This window comes from Aedes albopictus, chromosome 3 (assembly GCF_035046485.1).
Source record: "Aedes albopictus strain Foshan chromosome 3, AalbF5, whole genome shotgun sequence".
Taxonomy (NCBI): Eukaryota; Metazoa; Arthropoda; class Insecta; order Diptera; family Culicidae; genus Aedes; species Aedes albopictus.
Genome location: NC_085138.1, coordinates 808929 through 835539, shown reverse-complemented (window position 1 = coordinate 835539; position 26611 = coordinate 808929). Strand labels below are relative to the sequence as shown.

At 38.3% G+C, this 26611-nt stretch overlaps 1 protein-coding gene across 2 annotated transcripts in view; it reads left to right on the top strand.

The window, feature by feature from the left end:
• LOC109398252 (putative sodium-coupled neutral amino acid transporter 10) overlaps positions 1-26611 on the top strand; it is a 629771-nt gene that overhangs the window by 466680 nt on the left and 136480 nt on the right. For both annotated transcript variants that reach the window (XR_009995593.1, XR_009995592.1), the window contains one exon: positions 789-843. The gene's annotated coding sequence lies outside the window, so the exon portion shown is untranslated. The remainder of the gene's footprint in view (positions 1-788; positions 844-26611) is intronic.

Genomic DNA, 26611 nt, shown 5'->3' with positions numbered 1-26611 from the left:
ATAGCAAGGGATATGAAGTTCAAATCAAACGGTTAAATTAAATTTGTAATCTGATACAAATTAGCGAGAAAATTGTATGTTTAATTACCGATATACCTACATTTCTGCTCTTTTTTTGCGTACTACTTCTAAAGTTAATGACCTTTTTCAATTATATTCTTCAAGGGGATCAAAATTATTGCATAATTTGATCTTCACCCGTAAATTAATCGAAATACCCATTACGAAAAGTTATTGTGTTGACCCAGAATCGAACTCGGAGTTACATGTATATGTTTTTGATTGATGATTGCTGCGAAACATCATAATTATAATTGTTCACAAACCTCAAATGAAAAACAATACACATCAAAATAAAACAAATAATTGTCTATCTTAAAGTAAATAAATGTAACTATGGTATGTCACTATTTTGGGATGATAAGGTTATAACTCTGCCAATATAGAGCGTAAAAAGCACAGCCACTTTCATTTCACCTTAATGGTTCCATGCCCGAGTTCACTAATTTGACGTTTGGGCGGTGCCATTCTTACAGAAAATGAACTCGTTTCCATGGACACCTAGATAACACGGAGTCGCTCAAATGTAAACCGAGCAAGGCGCCAGCCTAGGCGTTTGCCAAGGGCACTGTGGTCAGCCTTCAGAAGCTAATGAGGATATATTCCAGAGTATTTGCCAAACTTATTCCAGGATTTTAGGCCAAGCTCCCTATAGAAGGCACATTCATTTTTTTTCTGCTGATTCGTCAACAAAGCTTACTAGTATTTCTCATTCGTTTTATTTTCAGGCAATGTCCCACGAAAATTTTCAGGAAATCTGTCAAACCATCATCTATTTATTCGGTAAGTGATTCCACCAAATGTTACACCTAAGATTCATTTGTTTTAGTACCTAAGGTTTTAGTACCTAATACTTTTTTTTCCAAAATACTGAATATCTATCATAAAATGAAGCATTTCTATGAGCAACTCTTCCTGGAATTATCTTGCCACATATTTTTTGAACATTTATTTCAAACCAAAATAGGTCAAGGGAATGCGTCCAGAATTTTGTTGTCAATGCATGTTGTGTGACAATAGATGTATGCTATGCTACCGCTCGGTCAGCAAAGACCCACAATGCATCAAGCAATCAAAGTAGGCATGGCACTACAGCCACCCGCGTCGTCGTGACCGTCACAACAATGTCAAAGTGCAAAAGACAGAAAACATTCCCAAAGCTCCCGCTTGCTCGCAACGAATCCAAAGCGCATGCATGTCTTCTGCTTTTTTTTTCAGGATTCGACTAAAACCTCTAAATAGGTATGTCCAACCACGTCCCGGTTCCGACTTTAATGTACTTGATAGGGAAACGATACCCATCTGAAGCATAGTACTCCCACATTCATCTTACATGAAACAAAGCTGCTAGATGCTATTAGTTTTGTTTTTCATTCTTTTTGGCAGTGAGAACGCTTGTTGACAAAAAAAAAACGCAAGCAATCGATGTCTCAAACATTCAGGCAAAGGATGAAGACGGGTTTCATACCCTGCTCGATATGCATTTAATGACAATGAGAAAGCAATGTGCTATAGGGAGTTAATTTTTCAGCAAATGAACATTTTACTAATATGGTAACAATTTGAAGCTGATATGACGCATAAATAGAGGAAAGAGTCATTCTGTTCAACCCCTGCATGAATACGAGAAGTCATGCTGATTCTTATATGTACTTCAATTGTAGGGAATCGGGCTAAAATGCTATTTCCAAAAAAAAATGTGATGCTAAACTGTATAAAGTGTTTCTTTATGCACAAAATGACCGATTTGTCGACATCAGGAATATTCATAGCACTATCCTCCAGCATAAACTCTCTTATCATTTGTATATCTGAAGGTCCTTAGACCCACAAACTATGTAGACTCATTTTTGGTCATCTTCGTCCCACCCTCCCCACTCATAGAATTTTGTTCATTTCAAAATATGTTTGGACCGTAGACTTTGGTCCCCGTCCCCGCTGGCGTCTACATAGTTTATGGCCGAGCCCTTTCGTTAGATGGAATCTCTAGTCATTTGATCATATTACAAATTAATCACTTGATCTGGGTCCATTAAGTAACAGCTATCAAAACGGATTTATTCCTGCACTAAATGTTTATACAATCGGCTCTCCGTGTACTCTCAATATAAAAGGCACAATCGAGATAAGGAGAGATCAAATTGAAGAACCAAATTGTAATGCACACTAAATTGAAAGAACCTCCATAATGGAAAAACCAAAACCAAACAGAGTGGCATTCCTAGAATATTTTGCAACTAGAAAACGAAGTTAAGTTGTCTGTGAAAATTGACATATCGACGTGTAGAGAATAAAATGCAGAATGTATGCAGATTGAAGAAACCAGTTAAACTATCGAGACAGAGAGATATACTGTATTGTTCCGATTTTATCACGCCCTTAAAAAAAAAAAATTCTCACGCAAAAATCGAGCCTTTTCAACCCCCCTCCCCCCACTACACCCTTTTTGTATGAGACCTCAATATTTTTTGTATGGGTCGTCACACCGCCGAACAAAATTTCCCACGCCGATAAAAAACGACAAAAGATTTTTTTCTCGTTAACACTTTACAAACCACCCATTGACACCTCATAGCAATTTTTAAACAGTTTATATTGTTTTTTTCCTTCTGCATATTAGGTGTATTTTTTCTGATATTCTTCTTATATATCTTTTATGACATTTTTATGTGATTTGCTTTAGTGGTTTCTTACAGCAGATGCTCACTTATTCTATTTTATGTACTAAGCGAATCTATTTTGTAAACCATAACGAATTACAAACAAAAATCTTGGGGGTGATCTAATTAGGTTCACAAACACATCCTCCTACATCAGCGATTCTCAAACTATGGTTCGCGACCTACTGGTTGGTCGCGGGCTAATTCTTGGTGGGTCGCGAAGGTTTCAGTGATATTGTTTTAAATGTCTACCTTAACAAATTATATTGTTAGCCATTTTTGAAATTTACAAATACCTAATCTCTTTTAGAATCGGCAGAATTATATCTAGAACTGCGGTTTCTCCCTGATTCTATTCCAAATTCTATATTATAAGTCTTAGCTCAAAGTATATTGAGTATTACTATTACTATTTTAACAATTTATGTACATGAGTTCACAATCATAAGGTTCAAACATACTGGTGATATCTTAGATTTTTCATTTTTTCTGAAATAAACGTTAAAGTTGTTGGTTGCAATTACATTTTCAGTTATATATCAAATTCAGGCAAAAACCATTCATTTGGTAATTTACGCCGAACCATTTGGTTTTTGTTATTTGTTTTTTGCTACTTTCAGTAAAATTTTGTTGAACATCACCGAAATCAGAACAGCGGAATAATTGAACGCAATAAAATATCAGTGAGTGGGTATGAAGAGGACTTATTTGGCCATGCAGCAGAACTACGTTTCTTGAAATTCTACAAAATGTTTACCTATTTGCTGTAACTATAGAGTAGCATTTTCATCCCGATCTTCTCCAAGTTCTCCCGAAGGGTAAAGTTGCCATTATATCTCCGAAACCTTTGTAGAAATTCTATGTTTTATTCAGTCCTAATATGTTTGATAGACTCTCTAAAATCTGGGATGTTCTGTAGTATAGCATGGTGCAGGAATTATTAAATTTGTTTTAAAAATTTGCTAACTTATTTCAAATTCTTGAGACAGACTGGAATTGAATACCTAAGCATCTTAACTTTATTATGACTTTTAACAGAACACGAACTTAAAATAATAAAAAAAAAACACTTTTTAAGAATAAGTGTTTTTTATCGTAATCTTTAATTGAGTATTTTTGAAATACATAAATTACAATTAAAGTGGTCAAATGTATTCATCTGACAATCAGTAGAAACTTCAAAAAAATTTCGAAAATTGAAAAACTAGGCTCTTGTACCATTTGGTCAAGTGTACCTATTTTGGGCACTTGCCGTTATAACTAAGTCAATTTCAAACCGATTGATTTAAAATTTTGTATAGAGTCAGGCACGTACAGTATCTAACTCTGTACAAAATTCAAATATATCGGTTTGAAATTGACTTAGTTATAGCAGCAAGTGCCCAAAATAGGAACACCTGCCCAAATGGTACAATACCCTACCAACTGGTGGGTCTTCAAATTCTATTACAAATGAAAGTGGATAGCAAGCTGGAAAAGTTTGAGAACCCCTGTCCTACATATTCTTTGTTTATCTCTTGAAAGTTTTTCATGACAGTTTACGAATGACATTCTTGAAGGCATGTATTCCATGCAATCTTCAGGAATTCCTATAGAGGTCCCTACAGAAATTTCACCATGAATTCTTCTAAAAAACTCCATGTTTAAGAAACTCTCCCATGGATTATTTCAGCAATTTCTCCGGGAATACTTTCAGAAATGTCTTCAAGGATTCTTAAAAAAAATGTTGAGATGTTTCAAGTTCTTCCACAAATTTTCCAAAGAATTTCTATGGAGAACCTCCTTAAATGGCTCCATTGATTTATTAGAAATTCCATAAGGTCCTGCAAAAATCTCCATTTTCAACCAAACCCTCCCTCCCTCCTCCTTCTCTGAATATATCACATTCTTCAGAGCCCCTCGCCCCTCAAAGCGTGGCGTAACTTATGGATGTTCGTCCTTCAGAAATTCTTTTGAGGCTTCTTCTATAAATTTCTTCATGGAGTGCCTCCCGAACATTCTTCAGAAGTGTTCCATGATGCCTGTACCAGTACCTGCTATGACACTATCTAAGGAAATTATTTGTACAAAAATAACGAGAAAACCAACGAATGTCATCAATATGTTAAAAGATAACTTTGATTCCATACTTTTCAGGAAAAATATAGAAACGGACCTAAAACTATTTTTAGTATTTATAACGGCGTGTGCCAATGATAGGAACCCTGTACCAGCTATGGTGACATTTTTTAACATCGGTTCCTTTTCGCACTATTTACATGCATTCCTTATGGGATAAGCCAAAACTGGTGCACTATGGCGAAAAAGGGTGCAAGGAAGTCGAAATTTTAAGGAAAATGATTTATTTCTACCATAATTTGAGCAAAATGTGGAGTTTAAATGAGTGCAACCATCTTTTGTGAACGTGATCTGTTGTTCACAAACATTTTCTTGTTGATTTACATCGTTAAAGGGTGAAAATCAACTATGGCGAATAATTGGTACTATAGCCATAATTGGAACACTCACCCTAGTTCATGAGTTCCTCCGGGTATTCCTTCACGTCTTCTTCCTCTTCTTTATGACTCGACGTCCCCACTGGGACTTGGCCTGCCTCGCTTCAACTTAGTGTTCTTTGAGCACTTTCACAGTTTATAATTGAAGGGCTATCTTTACCTGCGATTGCATGAATTTGTATACATATTGTGAGGCAAGTACAATGATACACAATTCCCAGTAGGCCTATCCACCTTTTCAAAAATGTTCTCTGATTCTCAAGTCCACCCACATATTTTGATTGGCATCCTAAAAGAAGTAACTGGTCAAAATTTCAGCCAAATCCATTGAAATTAAGAGGTGCATCAAATCAATTTTGTGTTTTTATACTATTTTTGAACTTCCAAAAATGACAACTACACTAAAACTTGTCAAAACTTAATTCTTTCGGCAGAAATTGAAAGCTATACTTGTTTGCTACAAGTTCTCCGAACAACGTATGCCAATAAAATTGTAGGAAAAATGTATAATTATCACATTTGTAATCAGAAAAACCTTAAAAAGTTGTTTTTTGATAGATTTCGTTCTGGAACACCCTAAAATACGTAATAAGTTGGATTTTTCAAAACGGCATCATATTCTCCAATGTTTTGTGGTTATTTGCTTCTTTGGCATTTAGAAAATTCTTTAATTCCAAGAAAGTTTTACATATATTACTTTGGAAATTTCTAATAATCTTTACAGAAGTTAGAGTATTTCTCCAGACATTCTTTCAGGGATTCTTTTAAAACTATGTTCATGAATTCCTTCGGGAATTCATTCCGAACATCCTCCATGAATTTTGTTATTAGATTTGTCTTGGAATATTTATTAATAAATCCTTGTAGGAATTTCACCAAGAGTTTCTGAAGGAGAGTTTCCAGAAATTTCTTAAGCAACTCTTTCTTGAATTATTTCAGAAAAATACTTGGTATTCTTTCACATACTCTTCAGGAATTAGATAAACAATATATATTGTTTAAACATTTCCTGATGGGATTTAATTTCATTGGAACAATTTCAGAAACAAACGTTGGGCAAACTCCTGGAAAAGTCCTTGAGGAGCTTCTGAGATTCGCCACAAAAGTTCAGTTAATTGGACGCAGTTGTTTAATTTCCCCAACAGGGTAAAAAAAACTCCTGAGATGGCTTTGGAGGAATTTCTAGAAGAATTTTATGAAATTTTTTTGGAAAAAAAATAAGGAAAACATATACTGGATTAGTTTCTGATAAAATCGCTTAAGGCATTTTTAAAGAACACCCTTGAAGAATTACTGAATCAAGTAATTAAGAAGTTTCTGAAGGAATCCTTGAAAACAATTCATCGGGAATTCATGTAAAAATTTCAGACAATGGTACATACTAAAAGAATTCTTGAAAAAATCCCATAACGAATTGTTGGAGGATGATTTGGACCAAATTCTGGAAGAACTCCTGGACATACTTCTGGATTCTTGAAAGAATTTCTTGCACAATGTCTAAATGGCATTTGTGGATAAAACTCCTGGATACAATTTCCTTAGATGAATTTGTGAAGTACATATTTATAAAGGTATCACAAAAATAAATATCCTGGAAACTAGAGAATGCTATGCAGTATTTTCAAGAAGAGATATTCTTGAGAAATTCCTGGAGAAATGCCAAGAAATAAATCCTGGAGTGATTTTTAAGGGAACTTCTGAAGAATCTTTGAAGGGATTGTTTAAGAGTCACCGGAAAAAAATCTGAACGAACCCATGAAGGAAGGTTTCTATAAATCTCTAGAGAAATTCCCACCCGTGAAGGAATATCTGAAGATCTTCCAGGAAGCCCCCTGGAGGAACTTCCAGAAGAATCTATTGAGAGTTTTCTGGAGGAATTCCTGAAGAAACGCATGAAAGAATCCTTCGAGAAATTCCTGGAAAGAACCCTAGCAGAACTTCAAAAATTATCAGATTTTATCATGACAGCACTGGTCTAAATGAGTTTTAGAAAAGAATATCGTAAGAAGAGACGTGCGACGTTGTGAATTTCTATCGAGAGGAATCCTTTATAAATTTTCTGGTAAACGTCCTCAAGGATACTTTCTAAAATGTATAGCATAGGTTCCCAAACTTTCAGGTCGCACGACCCCCTTTTGTAAGCAGACGTAGTTTTCGTGACCCCCCATAGAAATTCCCTCATTTGCTGTCTGTTACAGTAAAATATTTTATTGTCCCTCGCGACCCCCTGGATGAAGGCTGGCGACCCTCCTGGGGGGTCGCGACCCACAGTTTGGGAAACCATGATGTATAGCATAATACTTGCAAGGATAGTTTTTATTGAAATATCTGATTTACATACGTTTACACCTTTCACACAAAATGGATAAAAATTGTACTTAAGAACGTTTTTTAGCATTTTGCTAAAAAAAATAAGGCCACGTCGAATATGCCGCCGCCGCTGCCTCAAATTACTATAAACGCCGCCGCCGATGAACATGCTTCGGCGCACACGTCTAGTCGGAACCTTTTCTAACATTGTCGAGAATCTGGCTTGTTATTATTATTGAAAGGTTTACTCTATATGAAAATAAAGGTAGGGTAACAACATTCCTTGTAATCAGTCGTTTACGTTTCAATTCGATTTCTAAAGAGGAAAGTGGAATTTCTGAAGTCTTGCATAGCACAATCTGAAAGCCCCTGCTCTACATAAACAATTACTTCGACCATGCTCGAAGAGTGCCTTGCTTGCACTTGAAGTATTCAAACGACGAGAGCTATGGATGATCTTCGTCACTTTGCACTAACTTGTTAAATGTTTTTTTTTTTTACTTATTCCTTTATTTGGAAGGCTCGGGCGCCATTGTTAAATGTTGGGATCAATATTATCTAGAAATGTACGCTGGACGTGCACAACGTCAGCGTGGTGCACCCTTGGGTGCACCTAGCGTAACATCTTAGACGGGTTTAATGTGGAGATTTAGTTAACCGATACCGGCACAAAGCAAACTTATTTCTTCGTTGAGTAGATGTTATAAGGTTAGAGAAGGTTTTGGTAACACCAAATGCAAATATGCAAATATGTCTCAGTGGCGCATACCATACCGATATCCCCTTAAATCGACTACCTTGCCTAGCGACCGGAATCGAAGGTAGGCGGCTCGACCGGGCGGCGATCGTAAAAGCCAGATGGTGGAATGATTTTTCGCACGTGTACCATGTGGCTGTGGTCGTCGTCGTCGTCGTGTGGCGTGGCGGTGGCGCAGAGACAGAGCACGCAAATCCTAGGAAGGTGCAAATGTTGGAAAAACACACCGTCAATCACTCACTCACTCACGACGGGGTGGCGTTCCTTTGTTTCCCTACACCCTTTCCCGGCACTGACTCGAGTGTGACTTGGGTGTTCTTCTAATGTTTGCCGGAATTCGAATTTATTTTCGGTTTGGGATAGGGTTCACCGCAGCTGTTTCAGGTTGGTTCAGGTGAAAACTACATAAAAACTAAAATTTTATGAAGGATCCTTGATATAGTGCTCGATTCGAATGGAAAATTATTGTCTCGTGGCAGCGATGTGAGATGAGGGTAGCGAAATGTGCGGGAGCTAAGCAACTGACATGCATTTCAAACCCTGAAACAACTCGGATAGGACAGGGTGATGGATGGGTAAGAGGAATTCATATTTTGGCCATGTATCTATTGTTTTCCATCGATCTACGATAAGATCGATTGGCAACGAAAGGCACCGTGAGAACCAAAATAACGTTATCAATCATGGTCGGCCGGCCATGTTTCGCAAATAAGTTTATTTCACTTTACATAATTCAGATTTTCTAAGAAACATGGATAGCTTCGATTAGGTTATCCTGGGAATAGATTGTTTATGAAAACACATGCTTAAACTTTGGTTATACGAAAAATTTGCTTCCAAATATGCGTAAGTTCATCAACTAAATCGAAATTGGTTACGCCCACGTTCGACTTCCCTGGTCGACACGCTCAGCAGGAAGTGTTGTTGTTAGCTATGGCTCGCTAGCATCAGTGCAGTGCTGTAGGGTATCGGAAACCTAAAATGGAATTCAATTTTTTCATCACTTTTGGTTTGTCGAGAAAGACGGCACGCTGTGCTTTAAACACCCCTGTCTGCAGCCGTAGATCCATCTATTTTTTTGGTGACAAACGGGAAAATGAAATTTTCCTGCTGGTTGGCAAATGGCTCTAGGGCTTAGGCCGTAGCAACGACACCGCACCGGCGACAGGGCAACGACAGTTGGGTGCAAATTTGAGGTTTTTCACTGTGAAGTGCGTTTTCAGCCGGCACAGAGGGTGTTATTGTGTATTTTCGTTTAATTCGATTCGTGTTTGTAAATTGCTATAATCTGAGTACTAGTCGGAATCGGAAAAAGCCAATTGATGAAAGATTATAATACTAAACCCATTATGTTGAGATATCACATTGAATTTAGATATGAATTTCGAAGGCACAAATCTTAAGGGTTCATTGGGCCGATGCGGTAAGTGCACGGCTATTCAGAAATACTATGTTGAAGAAAGATGACGCATTCGATTCTTGTTCGCTCCAGAAACTTCGTAAAAACTTCCTTGGACATAAAGTATCGTTGTGCCGGCCACATGATATACGAAAGCTGAGAAGCAGGCTTTGTCCCAGTTGAAGCGCACACTAGGGACAAAAAAGCTCAAATGTTAAGAGTAAAGTGCCACCGTGCATTTTTTTTTTCTGAATGCAGTTTGAAACAATTGATTGGACAGGAGATCGGAGCAACTTGTATAGTAGGCTGTGTTTTGTAATTATCTGTCATGGGAAAGTTTGGCTGAGACATCGATTTTTGTGAATCGATTCGCATCGGGCTAGCAAAATCGATTCACCGATTTAATACATAGAATGCTTTGAATCGATGTTTTCACATCGATTCGATATTATAAAATGTTGCAAAACCATAAAATGGTTCGTTTGCAGCATGAAGTACAATGGACTATGGAGTATTTGTCTAAATAAATTTAATATCAAAAATTGAGATTGTTCATCGAGCCGTCTCTGGAGGATTTCCTGGATGAATGGGTGGAGGAAATTCTGGAGAAACTCTTGGATGAATGCCAAGCGCATATTTTGGAAAAAAAATCTCGATCTCCTCTGGATGAACTCCTGTAGGATTCCCTAGAGAAAATCTGAGAGGAATCCCTGGAGAAGAAACATCTTGAGGAATTCCTGGAGGACACCTTAGAGAAATTTCTGGAGAAATTCTTGGAAGAACTTCTGGTGGACATTTTGGAAAAATCGCTGGAGGAATCCCTGGAGCAATTTCTGGAGGAACCTGAGGAGGGTGTTACTTTTTTACTATTTAATTCAATATAATTTAAGAAAAAGGTAAAAAATAATACTAACACTAAGAAAAAAAGCAAAAAAAGTAATTTCAGGGAAAAAAATCAATATTCACAAAACTATTTACAATTAAAATTTTGAAGAACTATTTACACTTAGCCCTCTCAGGGTCTGTCCGGGAGAAATGTGAGAATTGTTGGGCGGACTCACTTCCCAATCTTGCACCGCGAATTCAATTTCATGCACGAAAGAGGGAGGAAAGGGAATTGCGCGCGAAATAATTATGCTTTAATACTAAGAAATTAAATATTTACAACTTCGATTTATTAATTTTTGGGAAGGGAATTCAATGGAAAAAAGGAATGCACTATTCAACTTCACCTGTCGATACTGTCGTTGATCTTTCGGGCCGGGTACCTTTCGGCCAGATGGCGGCGACCAAGTCGGCTTACTCACCGACGCCTTCGTCGACGATCGGGTTGGGGTGCTGGATACCCGCCGGCAAAACTTCTTCTAGCGTTCCTGGTTGAGTCTGTTTGTCCAGTTCGACCACACGGGGCTGGTGGGAAATCGTCCGTTGCACCAAACTTCACATTAGCTTCACTGACTGGAGCACTTCTTCACCCCCGATAAGAAAATGAAAAAAAAAAAGAAATCACCGCCGATACTTTCACTACGGCACTAATTAGGATTTCGTTCCTGCGAGGGGAGATTAAATTGCAAGTTTTAAAATAACGGACGAATTGAACTGTCGGAATTTCGTTACCGAAAAGAGGCCTAGCTTGAGCCTGCTTAGGCTTATAAGGCATTCCATGACTCCGCAATTCCCAAGCATAGGAGAACATTTCCCGGGAGGGTTTGTCTCCGCAAAGTTGATACCGCGCGCCATGATGAATATGTACATATAGGATGGGAAATGGTTTAACGTTGAGATACCAGGGGGATAATAGGGTATGGAAAGTTCAAATTCAAATTTATTTAATTCATTTATATTTTTATCTAATTCAGTTTATTTATTATATTATATTTAATTTTAGTGTGAATGGTATCGTTGGAAAGGATTATGGGAATTTATTTACATATTTACAGGTTTGGTTTATTTATTCTAGTACTTAAGCATAATTATTTACAAATGAAAACAAACAAGAAAACGAAGAAGAAAATAAAAATAAAAATGCAAAATTGGGATTGGGACGGTTCTACCCCGTTAGGCCGAAAGCCGTTAGGCCGAATGCCGTTAGGCCGAATGTCGGTGGGCCGAATGCCGTTAGGCCGAAAGGGTCGTTAGGCCGAAAGGGTCATTAGGCCGAAAGGGTCGTTAGGCCGAAAGGGTCGTTAGGCCGAATATACCATTAGGCCGGATGGGTCGGGTCGTTAGGCCGAACTGGTCACTTGGCCAAATGGGTTGTAAGGTTGAATGGTTTGCTTTAGAAACTGGATGGTATGAAACTGTTTAATGTTTAAGGGAACGACCTTGAAATTGAATTAAATTGAGTGTGTTTACACTCATAGATTTTCGCGTTTTAAAGTCAAAAATATAGTTACACCGGGAACAAATTCAGAGTTCCGGTATGAACATGATTAACAAGATTTAGTGCAACTGAATCGGTTTCTCTAAAACTTAGCAAGAACAGCCTATGTTTAAAAGAAGGAAAAATCTTCGATCAAAAAGTTGTTAGCCGTTATGCTTATAGTGAGTATAAAAGTAATATTACGAAAAAACACCCTATGTTCAGAAGGAGGAAAAACTCTGTTGAGGGCTGTAATCCTCATAATTAGTAAAACATTAAAACTGAAGAGCAGCAGTAGACTACCACCTTGAAACAGAACAGTTAAACTAGAAAGAGTTTAGAAGAAGAAAAATTTCAGATGAAAAAGTTGATAGCTATAATACGTTAATGAGTAAAACAGAAGAAGAAGGAACTCTGATGAAAAAGTTAATGGCTGTAATCTTTATGATGAAAAAAGAACAGCCTATTTTCAAAAGAAGGAAACATTTCCGATGAAAAATTTAATAGCTGTTATGTTCATAGTGAGTATAACTGTTAGGCTAGAAGAAAAGCCTATATACAGAAGAAGGAAAAACTCTTGTGCAAAAAATAATGGCTGTAATACTTATAATGAGTAGAACAGTTAAACTAGAAAGAACAGCCTATTTTCAAAAGAAGGAAAAATCTCTGATGCAAAAAAAAAGCTGTAATGCTCATAGTGAGTAGAACACTAAAACTAGAGAGACAGCCTATGTTTAGAAGAAGATAAAATCTCCGATGAAAGATAAGTTAAACTAGAAAGAATAGCCTATATTCAAAAGAAGGAAAAATCTCCGATGAAAAATTTAACTGCTGTAATTCTGGTAGTGAGTAGAACATTAAAACTACAAAGAACAGCCTATGTTTAAAAGAAGGACAAATCCCCGATGATAAATTTAATAGCTGAAATGCTATATTTATTCTTAACCACTTCTGCTTACAGCTTTTTTGTCCACTAGGGCACTACGTAAGCGATTCCAATCGGCAGCTGAACTCACACTTTGTACAGCGTATTCTATTTTATTTTATTGAACTGGTTGCCTTTGCGCTGTTCCCTTTTTGATTTCCCCTGCAGTTCCCCTATGACGTCGACTTTTCTCATGTTTATTTCGTTTTGTGCAATATAAAACGATAAAATCAGTAGACACATATAATGACAACCTATTCGGCCTAACGACCCTTTCGGCCTAACGACCCTTTCGGCCTAACGGCATTCGGCCTAATGGTCTTCGGCCTAACGGCCTGCTCCCATTTTCAGTGTGCCACCGGGTATTGAATTGTGCCTCAGTGTGCCCCGAAGTGCCACTGCTCGATGATTCTGATTTTGCTTGGCAACTACCAAGACAACCAACTGTTTGTTTTCATTTTGCAAGTCAAATGCACATGGTTGCCTAGTTTTTTCACCCAAACTCAAGTGTCAAAATTGTGCCTCAGAGTGCCTTGGTGTGCCACACAGCGTATAAGACGGTGTGCTTGGCACCTCTTGGCACAATGTTCTGAGCGACTAGCCCCTTGAGGGCTTCAGCATCGATTCAAAAAATAGATTAATCGAAACAAAAACATCGATGTTGTGAACATCGATTTAAAATTGCGTAATGCTTTCCGGATAGTGTGAAAAAGTATTTGCTCTCTGTGAATATAGATAATGAAAATGTATATTATTATTTTCAGGAAGAACTATGAAAAATTGTTTCCAAGTTGAGTTTCGCGTTGCGTTAACTTTTTTTCACGAATGCTGAAACAGTTGGTAGTATGTACTACGTCATCTGGAGGATTTTTTGTGCATTCTATGTGTTTGGATGCTGTTGAAAAAAAAACGCAGTAGGCGTAGCCGCGTGCAGACGTATTTGGTTTTGCTCGTCAAGTTTGTTTCACGTTTCTCATTTTTTGTTTGTGATTCTACTGACGGTTTGGCCGGGCTACGCCATTCGGATAGTTTCCGCGTGTGAAACAGTGCTTGTTCTGTGATAATTTTTATAGTAAGAAATGGATTGATTGATTTCGCAAAATTTAAAATTGTTCATACCAATCGTGCAAAAGGATTGTGTGTATTTGAGGTGACGAAGCCACACCTTCTCAAGAGTACAAATCTGAATAACCATATATCGCACCACGCTGAAAAGTTGATCGTTTGATCTCTCGCTGGTGGTGACCAATCGACCAGCTTTTCAGCACAAACCGGTATTCGGTTCTATAGATTTGTGCTCTTGAAAATTTGAGGTGTGGCTTCGTCATATCTTCACCTTAAATGTCGCTGCTAAAGTAGTTCGGATACGCAAACGGTGCTGAAATTCGCTTCGAGAGTGCAGGAATGTGCTGGCGCTACGCCTTCCGGTTGTTCTCCATTGTGAAGTTTTTGACAGCTGTTTTTACGTGGTTTTTTACGTACCGTAAACCGGGGTCGAATTGATCTTCGGGTCGAAATTGATCACACGGTTTCCGGTTAGGCTTAGCATATTTTAATTGATTTCATTTCAACTATCGTGCAGTTGGGAACCGATACTAAACGATATTTGCTTGGAAACTATTAGAAGTATGTTTTATCTAACGGAAAATCGTCTGATCAATTTCGACCCGGAGATCAATTTGACCCCGGTTTACGGTATTGGAGGTGGCCAAAATGTTTCACCGCCATACCATCAGAGATTCGCGACTGATTACAGAATCATCCCGTGCGGCTTAACATTCATAATTTCGTGTGAGCTAAACTAAAGTATGTTCAAATGATGACTGACTGCATGCGCAATGGAGGCGAGACGAGGAGGAAGCCTGACTGTGCAATGAAGACGTTTCCATGGTGATGGCAGCGCAGCGCCACCTTGGATGGATTCCGGTGAGAATGTTCCAGTTACTGTTACTATAACAAAATGGACTAATACTTAATAATACGCGCCAGGTTCAAAGATTTCCTGTGAATCAGGAAGTGTGTTTGCATTATCATTATCCAAATGATAACGGTAATATACACATGTGGGGCTTATTGTAAGTGAAAGTGACTTCTGAATAGACGTGTTCGTCCAGCTATTCTGAAATGCGGGTCTCTGAATCTGCAATAGAGCTATCGCCTTATAACTCTAGGATTAAAACTTTTTGCAGTAGCATTAAAATAATACTGCAGAAAACTTTCTTCCAGAATTCCACTACCGGGCAAATTTTATGTGTTTGGATGCTGTTGCTAATAGTTCAAGTAATTTCGAGTACCGAATTCTATAGGACTAAATATAATCGGTGTTCGATATGCTTTCCTTTGTTGCTGATTTCAGCGTGTTTCGTAGTCTGGGCGAGAAAGATTCACGGTTATGTTAGAAGGTGCTATCGGATTCGATATTGAACAGGAGTTCTTAGACAGGAATTACTTTCAGGCAGGATTCCTGGCAAGGTTTATTATTTCCCGCATAATAAAGGACATTTGGTGTTCTATTGCGCTATAAGTTTTTATATAATTTCAATACTCCCAGGAAAGACAAAAATTCCTGCCGGTTATTTTTTTGTGCTGGATTTTCTCATCACAAACTTCCGGAAAATGCACAAGAGGCATAGGCCTCTGGTATGAAACATTTTTGGAGATGTTTTTTCGTTTAATGGCTGAAAATCAATTTGAAAAATACCAAATAGACGAGAGCCTTGTAAAGCTATTGAAAAGCTATATCGAGGCATCTCGTCATCATCCTTTGATAGAATCGGAAAGCTGAAATATTTTCGCTGAATTCATCAAATTTTCCTATAAACCAAAGGCTATCTTTAGTGGTAAACCAATTTTCACTGAAATTCTCTCCGTAACATCCAAACGAGATTTCATTCACCAAATTAATCCTAATAGCTGGATGACCTGCTGTCAGAACCAATCAGCCATATTGCATCAATTACCCATTCCCCAAAGCAATAACAACAACTGCCACGTCAAACGTCAATCCAGTCCGCCCGCCGCGCTCCTGGTCTCCTACATCCAATCCAACCGGTGAATCTCATCTCGGTGTACAAATAATTTGGATTGCCATAGTGCCATACCTACCTGGCATCTCGGTTGGCGGAATCATGTTTAGCCTGGGATGGACAACCGGGATTCGATCGCTGTGAAGCAGGGTCGGATTGACGGATTCAACCACTTCTTCAGTATGAACTTCTTACTTTGTGAATTTAGGAGTTTTAAAACGTTTGATGAAAGTTTGATAAGGGCCCCAAAGCGAGAAACGCGCGAGTATTCAACAATACCATGATGAGGGTCACAAGTTCGATTCTCGGTCGATCCACAAACTTTTAGTCATGGAAATTTCCATGACTTCCTTGGGCATAGAGTATCTTCATGCCTACTAGACAATATACACATTACACATGATTATTGGCAGAAAAAGCTTTCAATTGGTAATTGAGGAAGTGCTCAATGAGCACTGAACAGAGAAACAGGTTCCAGTGTAGACTTTACGTTCAAAAACACTAATCTGTTTCAGTAATTCAAAGAATATCTGTTTTTAAATCCTGGTTCTGCCGAAGATGTTTGTGTGTTCGAAATAGTAGTATTAAATTATGCAGAACCATGGTGGATTGGTACAGAAAGCCATCAATGAGAAAATGTGAAAATTTCTTATCATTAGATTTCTATTTTTACTCTAGTCCTACTTTTGATACGGGCCTAAGCAGGGCTATAAGAAGTGTAAACCTTTGCTTTAACTCAATAAACTTTAATCCGACCCTGTTGCGAAGCAACCATAATTCACACTACAAGTTTGACGTGGAAAGCTCATTATACCGGTTCATAATTGCTTGTTGGTTCGTCGTTGGCCTCACGTATTTCGCCACCGACCCGACCCGAGGGATGGGGAGGAGTTGACCGGAAATTGTACCGCGCACCATGTTCTCTCAACCGAACCGCCGCGCTGCCACCCCCTTGATTTGGACATTCATATGTACGTGAATCGCCATAAATGTGCACAGGTGGAATGTGCCAGGATGTGAAACCGAGATTGCATGCGCAACTATTATTACACCGCCTCCTCCTCCTCCTTCGATCCTTATTGGATGCAGTGGAGGGCTGAGGTTTGGTAGCAGCGATTTCGAGCCTTCAATTATTACAAGTTGTGATTAATGAATGAGTGACTAGTTGAGGGTTGAGTGCCATTGTGGATGGATGCAGCAAACTGCAGAAAAAAAGTGTTATTAGCTGAAGTTTCGCCAACTTGGAGAGGTTATACAGCAATGGAGAATTCACAGTATGACTCGTGCATGCATCCAAGGAGACTTTTTTTGGAATCTCTATGGAAGCAGTATCTGTAAATATGTGACGATGAGGCACGGTAAAGGCTGGGTATGCTGCGCAATTCAGATCCCATTGTGATCCACTAGCCTCTGCCCAGCAACTTCTATTCCTACCTCCTCGTGGTACCGGCCGGAAACTACGAGCAACCTAAGGGGAGATCGGGTAACCAATCCCGGTGGGAACTTTGGTCGTAGGCTGACAGGGAAAGGGGGGTTTGCTTCGGCAAACCTGAGCGTCTGTTCTCCAGGAGGAGCGGCTCACAACAGCGTCTGATCCCCATGTTAGGGGCGGTTGATCTACGTCCGAGTGCCAGGGAAGTACTCTACGCTCAACTTTGCACTATGGTCCTCCGGAAAGTAGGGGGTTGGTGTCAGGCCCTACGAGCCAGTCGTAAAAACCCATTGTAACGGAAAATCAGCAACATAATAATACGAACTGAGACCAACGGCAATGACCCCATTGGCGATTTGAAACTCGGTACATACGTAGAACTGCCGATCTCTCAACTTCATTGGGAGCACCCGCATCCTCGCCGATCTACTGAAGGACCGCGGTTTCGGCATCGTTGCGCTGTAGGGGGTGTGTTGGACAGGATCCATGGTGCGAACGTTTAGAGGTAATCATACCATCTACCAGAGCTGCGGCAACACACGCGAGCTGGGAACAGCTTTCATCGTGATGGGTGATATGCAGAGGCGCGTGATCGATTGGTGGCCGATCGACGAAAGAATGTGCAGGTTGAGGATCAAGGGCCGATTCTTCAACATTAGCATAATAAACGTGCACAGCCCTCACTCCGGAAGCACTGATGATGACAAGGATGCATTTTACGCGCAGCTCGAACGTGAGTATGATCGCTGCCCAAGCCACGACGTCAACATCATCATAGGAGATTTGAACGCTCGGGTAGGCCAGGAGGAGGAATTTAGACCGACGATTGGTAAGTTCAATGTTCACCAGCAGACGAACGAAAACGGCCTACGACCCATTGATTTCGCCGCCTCTGAAAATATGGCCATACGTAGCACCTTTTTCCAACATAGTATTGTGGAACGATTGTTGATTATGTCTTATCTTAAATGTGATGTAGAGCAAATAAATTTATGTACAATCTATGCTTGATGACGAGCAATTGAGAAAAATTCATTGAAGACAAATTGCCGGCCAAACAACGCCTTCCGTACCGCCCACCCAGGTCTGCGAGTCCTCCTTCTAATGTCCCGGAATCAAGCAATGAGAAGGGACCTAAACCTAGATGATTGTATATGACTGATTTGACAGAGCGCTCAGGGTAGATCGTATTTCCGTACGGAGAGTACTTTACCGGCCTCTTTGAACGAATAACGAGAAAGGTGCAATAACGATGATGAACCGACCTCCACTCGCATCCAAAATCATTCTGGTGTTTTCTACTACCCGAGCAGAAAAGAATAACAACTGCATAACATCCCGAGCAGGAATGAATAACTGACACATAACTGGTTCATACCAAAGTCAGGTATCATACCAAGACAAGGTTCTGGTCGGTTATCCAGGTACTCAAAATAACTTATTTTGGTATTTTGTAGGTATTAATAAAATACCTCAATGAGTTATTGGTTTGGTTTTGAGGACTGCTCGAGGTATTATTCAATTATGGAAAAGTCGCTATTTGTATGGAAAAATCGCTGATTATTATTTAGGTATTGCCATACCTGATATCATTATTTACGCATTATGGACAAAAGACACACCAGTTATTATTTTAGGTATTTTAGGTATTCTTCTGCAATAGGGCAAAATCGGTGAAGTACTAGAATTGAAGTAATGAGCTGAATTTTTGTATGGTGAGAAGGCCAATTCTCCGTTTCAGCAATGAAATGGATTAAACAGCGTGGGTATTATGATTCCTTGCTTAATTTGATGATGTTTGAACAAAACTTTGGGTAACCATGTTATTGCTTTCTCCATTTCTTGCAACGTAAACAACACAGTTACTCAAAGTTTTGCTCAAACAGCATCAAATTAGGCAAGGAATCATAATACCCACGCTTTTTATTCCATTTCATTGCAGAAACGGAGAATCGACCTTCTCACCATACAAAAATTCAGCTCACTACTTCAATTCTAGTACTTCAGCGATCGTGTCTTATTTTCTCCTGCTCGGGATATCATGGTATTAATCTCAAATACCATTATACCTCGATATGCCCTTCATTAGGCTGTAATAAGAGGCAAAATAACAAAAACAAATACCATAATTTAGTATAAAAAACACCTAGAAAATAACAAGTCTTGTTATTTCGATAATAAATGCATACCTAAAATTTCAAGTCCAGTTTTTGTTATTCAAAAGATATTGAATAACAAAGTAATAACATTTCTTGTTATTAAATTGAACATTTTTAGATAGCTCTAAGATGTAATAGCGAAACTTGTTCTTCGGTCATTTTCACTGCTAAATAAACAAATATCGCATCAATACCAAACTCTGCTCAAATACCTCTAATTGTTATTATGGTGTTCTCATAAAATTTCGTAGAATAACATAGCAATTACAATTTTTGGTATTAGAGCACAGGTTGCTCTTTGCATGGTATTTGGAAGGTATTCCCCTCTGCTCGGGTATAGAGCACAAATGGACTTGAGAACATAGTGCAAAGAAGGAAAAGTTAACAACCCAAGTAACATTTTAAGTTTTATGAATTGCTTCAAGAGTATTATAAACCAAAATCAATAAAACCCAAATAAATGCGTTTTCATCTTGGTTGCGTACACTAAAACGTCACTGAGAGTAGAATCTGTCCAGTTGGCCCACTCTAGAGAAGGTTTCAAAGAGTAAATTTTTCAAGCATTTTGTGGCTGAATGAAAACAAATGGGTTACGTGACGGTATCCTTTGAAACCATTTCTAAACCATATGCAAACTTTAATAAAAGTTGTTTGGCATTTATCGTAACCAGACCTATGCTGCTTACCCTTCTTCCTTGCCGTTTACACTAAATAAAGCGACGATAAAAACATTTTAGAATTTATAACATTCAATTCATCTTCATAAATGCATGACATAAAAGAAATTCTAAAAAGTTGCAAAAATAAAACGCCATAATAGATAAAACATATTCCGTACGTGAATACGTGAAGAAATATTTTTTATATTCCCATCAAATTGTATGTGCGGAATAAAGTTTATTGTGTAAAGTGCCGAAAAACTTTGAAATAATGTGCGCGCCATTCGAACAAGTTATTATTTAACATTTCTTTTGAATAAATCGAAATATAGTTCAGTACCAGAATGTAAAAATCATAATTATTTGTGGAATTATTTGGCATTGAGTGATCCTTTCTACTGTAAAATAACATTACGAAATTAAATTATTCATTATTAATTGAAATACCATGGTAAATGAAAGTTTTTAAAAGTGCAAAAATGCAAAAACATAAAAAAACATGGCTGTTCCATATACTTCATATAAACAAGAGCGGTTTGCTTTTACAAAAGCATCGATAAAGTTGGATCATCTAGAAAAAACAATAATGATGACAATTTACAAGCCAAACAGTCTTCAATTTACTGTCTTAAATGCCACTTCTCTTTGATCGAAAACTTAAAGGTCGATGCACACGAACGCCACAATGATGAAATTATTTTGCTTGATCATGAATTGTTTGTGACACAAAGCATACTCGAGTTGCGTTTTAATAATGCTCATGCTTACATTTTTCTGTTTAGATACAGATAAGAAACACTCGCACGAAACTTCCATACCGCATCCATACCCCAGTGGCAGTGCGGTTTTGACGCTTCAGTGTGCATCAACCCGCATCAAACTTCTACCACAGCAATATTTACAGCTTCATCATTGCCGTGCAACGCATAAATAAGTCAGTGCAAAAAAAGTTTTTTGTGAAAAGCAATGCCGTTCAAAGTGGTCCAAACAATTGAACGAGGTGAAACCTGCCTCACCGTAGTTCCCTCTTCGTGGGAAGAAAACGGAATCCTTCACTGGCCAAGGAAGAATGCAGTTGCGAAGCTTTCCCTCGAGGAGTATTCCGAGCCTTCTCCAAAGTGGGAAAAAATCAACTACGTGAAAAAAAGGGAGTTTAGGACTCGCATTGAAGCTGAAAGGGAATTGGAAAGGATGGAATCCCTCTCGGATACGGAAGTCGACGAAACAATTCCTCCGCCTCCTCCGAAAAAAGCGCGTCCTGAAACAAGCGGGAACAACAATATAGTAAAGGACTTCAATGACGTATTTCTGGTTCCTGGCCAAGAGATTGACCCTGTCGAAGTCGTCAATGTGGATGCAGCTCAAAACCAGGTAAGAACACAGTGTTTACAGCATGCGGAAACTATTATATGGAACAAACTAATTATTTCAGACCGACAGCTCGATGGGTAACACAATTATGTTGTTCGCTACCGAAGCAAACGGATGCCAGGCGGGGCCATCAGGAATGTTACTATCTCCGGATTTGATGCAAGTCGATGAACTGGATACCAACACAAACGAAAGCCACCAAACGATTCTGGAAAACCAACAGGTAATCGTAAATAATCAACTGAAGATAATGCAAGCAGTTGCAAAATTACAAACTGGTGTCGACTATTTGATGGAAAAAGATATGACCAGAAATACTGAACCAAGAGATCCAAGCAAGGTTGTATTTGAACCGGTAGACTCAGTTGATATGTTGGATTCTTTGGAAGAGAGTCTGAAAGAACCAGATGCGGCAGGGAAATACATCTCCAGCATGGGTTTCATTTGTGGCACAGATGGCAAGGCCAACGGTATGGACTGCTGTTATAAACTAATTGACCATTTCATCACACGGGAGTTTATGCATTCATGCTCATGGACCGGCAACGCAAAAGCAACCGACGAAAACGATCCAATGAACACCCTGCCTACAACACAATCAGAAGCTTCGACGAAAGTTCCATTGAAATTCTATGCAAATTTTCGATCTCTCTTTTTGAAACTCATCCGTTTGGCAGACAAGGATTTTACGGAATTGAAGTGCGATGAGTTTTTCAAACGTGTCATGAAAAACAGTAAGGCGCGATTGAACTCCAAGTCATCGTCAAAGCATAAGAACCGCCCAAATAACCTGCAGTACAAGTCACGCAAAGGAGACAAACCAGCTGAGAATGAATTGAAGAACGCAAGTGTTGATGAGTCGCACGAAATAACTAAGCAATCACAAAGTTAAGTGCTTCCAAACCTGAACTGCAACTGCAATTCCCAAAGTAACCGTTTCTTTTATATCTCGTTTTTATTATTTTTTTTTATCATTTTAACTTCGTCATATCAAAAGGTTGAAATACGCAGGCAAATGTAAATGTAAACTAACAAGTAAATCAGAAAATTCATGGCGCTTATCACTTGATTAGAACAGTACAAGCTAAGTATAGAACAAAATGTTTCATTAATTAGACGATCTGTTCAGTTTGAACGGTCCTGATTGGATAAAACTAAAAAAGCGGATACAAACGACTATTTGTAGGCTTTAACTTCTATGTATTATTATTTCTATTGCTGAGTTCATTTATTCAACTATTTTATCAAATACGACAACAGCATTTGCGCCCATATAATACATGTGTAGCGCAAAAACTGCTACATTAACTTATTGTTGGTCCTAAATACACAAAGCGGACGATTTTGCGTGACATAATTTCTATTCAATCCCATAAAACTCCAACATAAATCTTGAAGACGAAAAGAAGGATTTGGTTACATGTTTAATTAGAAATCAATAAAATGCAAAGAAAAGTAACATGTAATTTGCGACATTATTTTAACTATAAAGTTCATCTTTCATGCGTCGGCATTTTTAGTCCTGATTTATTTCTCATTTAAATTAATTTATATTTCTTAGCATCTCATAACTAGTTGTTGAATATGCTGCATGGACTTTCTCAACATTTTTCAAACAATTCTTATTTATTGTTACACTTTGTAATTCACACTATATTCAATATTCTTTTAACTTACGAATTTAGACGAGGTTAATGATAGTCGAATGCATTGTTTGCGGAACCCCATCCGATTTTTGCCAGAATCCCAAGATCGATGATTTTGTGTAGGAAACCGCATGACAGCTACTGCTATGCACCGGATGATGATGGTTCTTCTCAAACTATTTTCACTATCCCAAATCTTCTGGTACACCTCGGTTCACTACTTTCCTTCCTAATCCGCATTCCCTTTGCCAGTACCGTCCGTTTTTCGAAAACTCGCAATCGTCCAGGTCCTTTAATCGATTATAAATAATCCTGAAACGAGTTCCTTAAGTTAGCAATAATAGCCTTTTATACATAAATAATAAACCATACTTACATTATTTTGTCAATCGTTTTAACTCGCATACTCCTTGTAAAAAAACTGTAAAAAACAGCAGTGATATTTTTGTTGACAAAAGTTGGAAGTGCAACGTCATCTGCCCACATAATTTGTTGAGGGATGAGTGGGTGGTGGTAGCGAAAAAACAGAGTCTTTAAAGAGTCACTCAAACTTTTTGAATGTTTTTTTTTAAGGCTGATTGTTAATTTTACAATGTTTACTGCCGGTGCTTACACGGCACTGCTTGAACTGTTCAATGGGTGGATTTTTCCATAGAGCTTCCTGACGTTTATTCACCTCTCTCTTTCAAGCATGTAGGCGGGATAGGATTTGTTTTCATCGAGAAACCTTTCCTGATGACAACAAATCCGATTCCGCCTGCATGTTTGAAAGAGAAAGGTGAATAAACGTCAGCAAGCTCTATATTGTTTGACTTTATTTTATAGACTCTGCACTGCACTACCGGGCTGTGTGCTGTGGGCATCCATAAATGACGCAACTTTCTAGGGTGGAGCGGGGAGTCTGGGATTGTGTGACGAGCCATGTATTACACGCTCGCGTCAGAATACCCATTTTTTCATTGCTATCTCTGTCGCTCTTCAAGAGGCTCCATTTAAAAATACCCATTTATGAGTTGGGCCTCCCAACTTGAAAATGGGTATTTTTAAATGGAGCCTCTTGAAGAGCGACAGAGATAGCAATGAAAAATAGGGTATTCTGACGGGAGCGTGTAGGTATGGGCAAATAGGCTACGAGGGGGGAGGGGAGTAAAAAATCGGTCCAATAAGTGCTACGTCATTTACGGACGCTCCCTTAAAAGTCAAAATCTTACAGCGTGTTGTGGCTAATGCACGTTGCGACTATAGACACTATAAATCCCATAGAATCGTGGAGGGATGTTTATGAAGCGTTTCACTAGTGTGTTTAACAGTGAATTTAGTGTGTGTATTTATTATCGAGCGAAATGGGACGCAATCCATAGGGCATTGCATGAGCCTCTGCACGAATCTGGCGTACTGCTCACTCCCACAGAAAACTTGAAAACAGTTCGCACAGTAAAAGTCAAATGTGACTTTTACTGTGCGCGCTGTTTTCAAATATTCTGTGGAAGTGAGCAGGACAGGGCAAATTCGTGCAGAGGCTCATAAAATTCTCTCCTTCTCTTTCACTCTTACAAAAAAATTGTAAACAAGAAGGCTTAACGTAACTTCAAAATCTCATACAAAATTAAAGCAGTGCAGTGCTCTATTGCCGCTGTTATAAACATTTGTTTGGCTAACCAAAATTTCATTTGGCTATGCAGTTGTCCCCGGCTTCGCAAGTCTATGAAATCTGTAGTGTCTATAATGTGCAACCTCCTTTCCTTTCCTTTGAGTAAATAAACACATTTGTTTTGATTTACGTGTGAGCTCGCTATGTCCTTCAGTTGTGCTTCCTGAATAATTTCTTAAGTAATTGTAATTGTAATTGTAATTTTATTAACGGTAGCCTGCTAGTATGCACTGTTTATCAGATCAAGGAAAGTATTAAGTGGATATATGTAGTTAAAGACTGATTCGTAGTGTGATATTTAACTGCTTTGGAACTATGGAACTACATGATTGCAATTGTATAGTGCATTTATAATGTGGTACAACATTCCATGCACTGATTGGGAAGATCTAGGGAAGTGGAACTACCTTTTGTCTGATGGAGTAAGTTGTTATTGTACTGGTAAGTATATATGAAACGAATACATAATCTAGCTTCATTCCGAAATCATCACAGATCAATACAGCTGACCGTCATGTAAGACAATTCCACAGACTCTGTGACAATACCATCCACTTCGCGATTTCACGTCAGTCATTTGAATAATTTGCATTTGGTTCCCATCAGCTTTTCAAATATATATTATCCATATGCAATTCCTTTGAATATTGATAAAAATACTATGTTTTATTCTTTATAATTTTATTGGTAAACGAAACATCGGTTGATTTATTCTAAAGTGTATGTAGTAACGGAACAAATACAAACTCACTCGATTGACTAATGGGGATAGCTACCATTTTACATTTAATATCATTGACATTGTAAAACTCTGGTGAACAATCTTTACAATCTGAAATGTAAATACTGAGACGAGTAGATAAAATAGGCTTTTTGAAGAAGGCATCAATTTGTTTCAAAGATGAACCATAGATCTCAACTGAGTTTTCCAACTGTCGCGCGTGCTTCATTCCAACGATTTTCCCAGATTTCGTCAAAAACCATTTATTAACTCTGTCATTGCTCAACGAATAATCATTAATTTGAACTTTAGCGTACTCCGGCGATGCAGAATTTTGCGTTATGTTCTCTCCTACTATTTCCTTTGTTAATTTTGGAATCTTGCATTTCGTGGTTGTATCGTAACTTTGATTAAGTGTCACCTCATCTATTTCAATTAGTCGTTTTGCAGCTTGAGACAATGGGTTGTTTCCCGTTCTCAAAAGATTTTTAATTTGACAAAGTTTGCTTTCAAAAGGGTATGCATTAAATTCAGACAGTACTCCAAACTTTTTCACATCGTCAACTAAATGGTTCAAGTTATGAACATTGCTGGTTATGTAGTCTTCACCGTAGAGCTTTTTGAATATTTCGATATAATGCAATAGAAGTTTGTGAGCCAAATTTAACAAATGTGAGTATGTTTTTGATGAACAAATAGTAACAGCACAAAATAATACTAAGAAATGTTCGTATAAGTCAGCTGGAAGCACGGGTTTCAAAACTACTAATGAAAGGTAATAGAAGAACGTTCTAAATTCTGTACCCTTCCAGTGCGCCAAACAGTCAAGACCTCGAACGGAACGGTGTATTTCTGATGGCATTTTCATTAGTTTTAGTCGCCTGGAGATTTCTTCAGTAGTTCGAGCACTCCATTTTGCTCGATAATTTCCCATATTTCCATCTCGGCACCCTAATAGATGCCTTTTCATGATGCCTA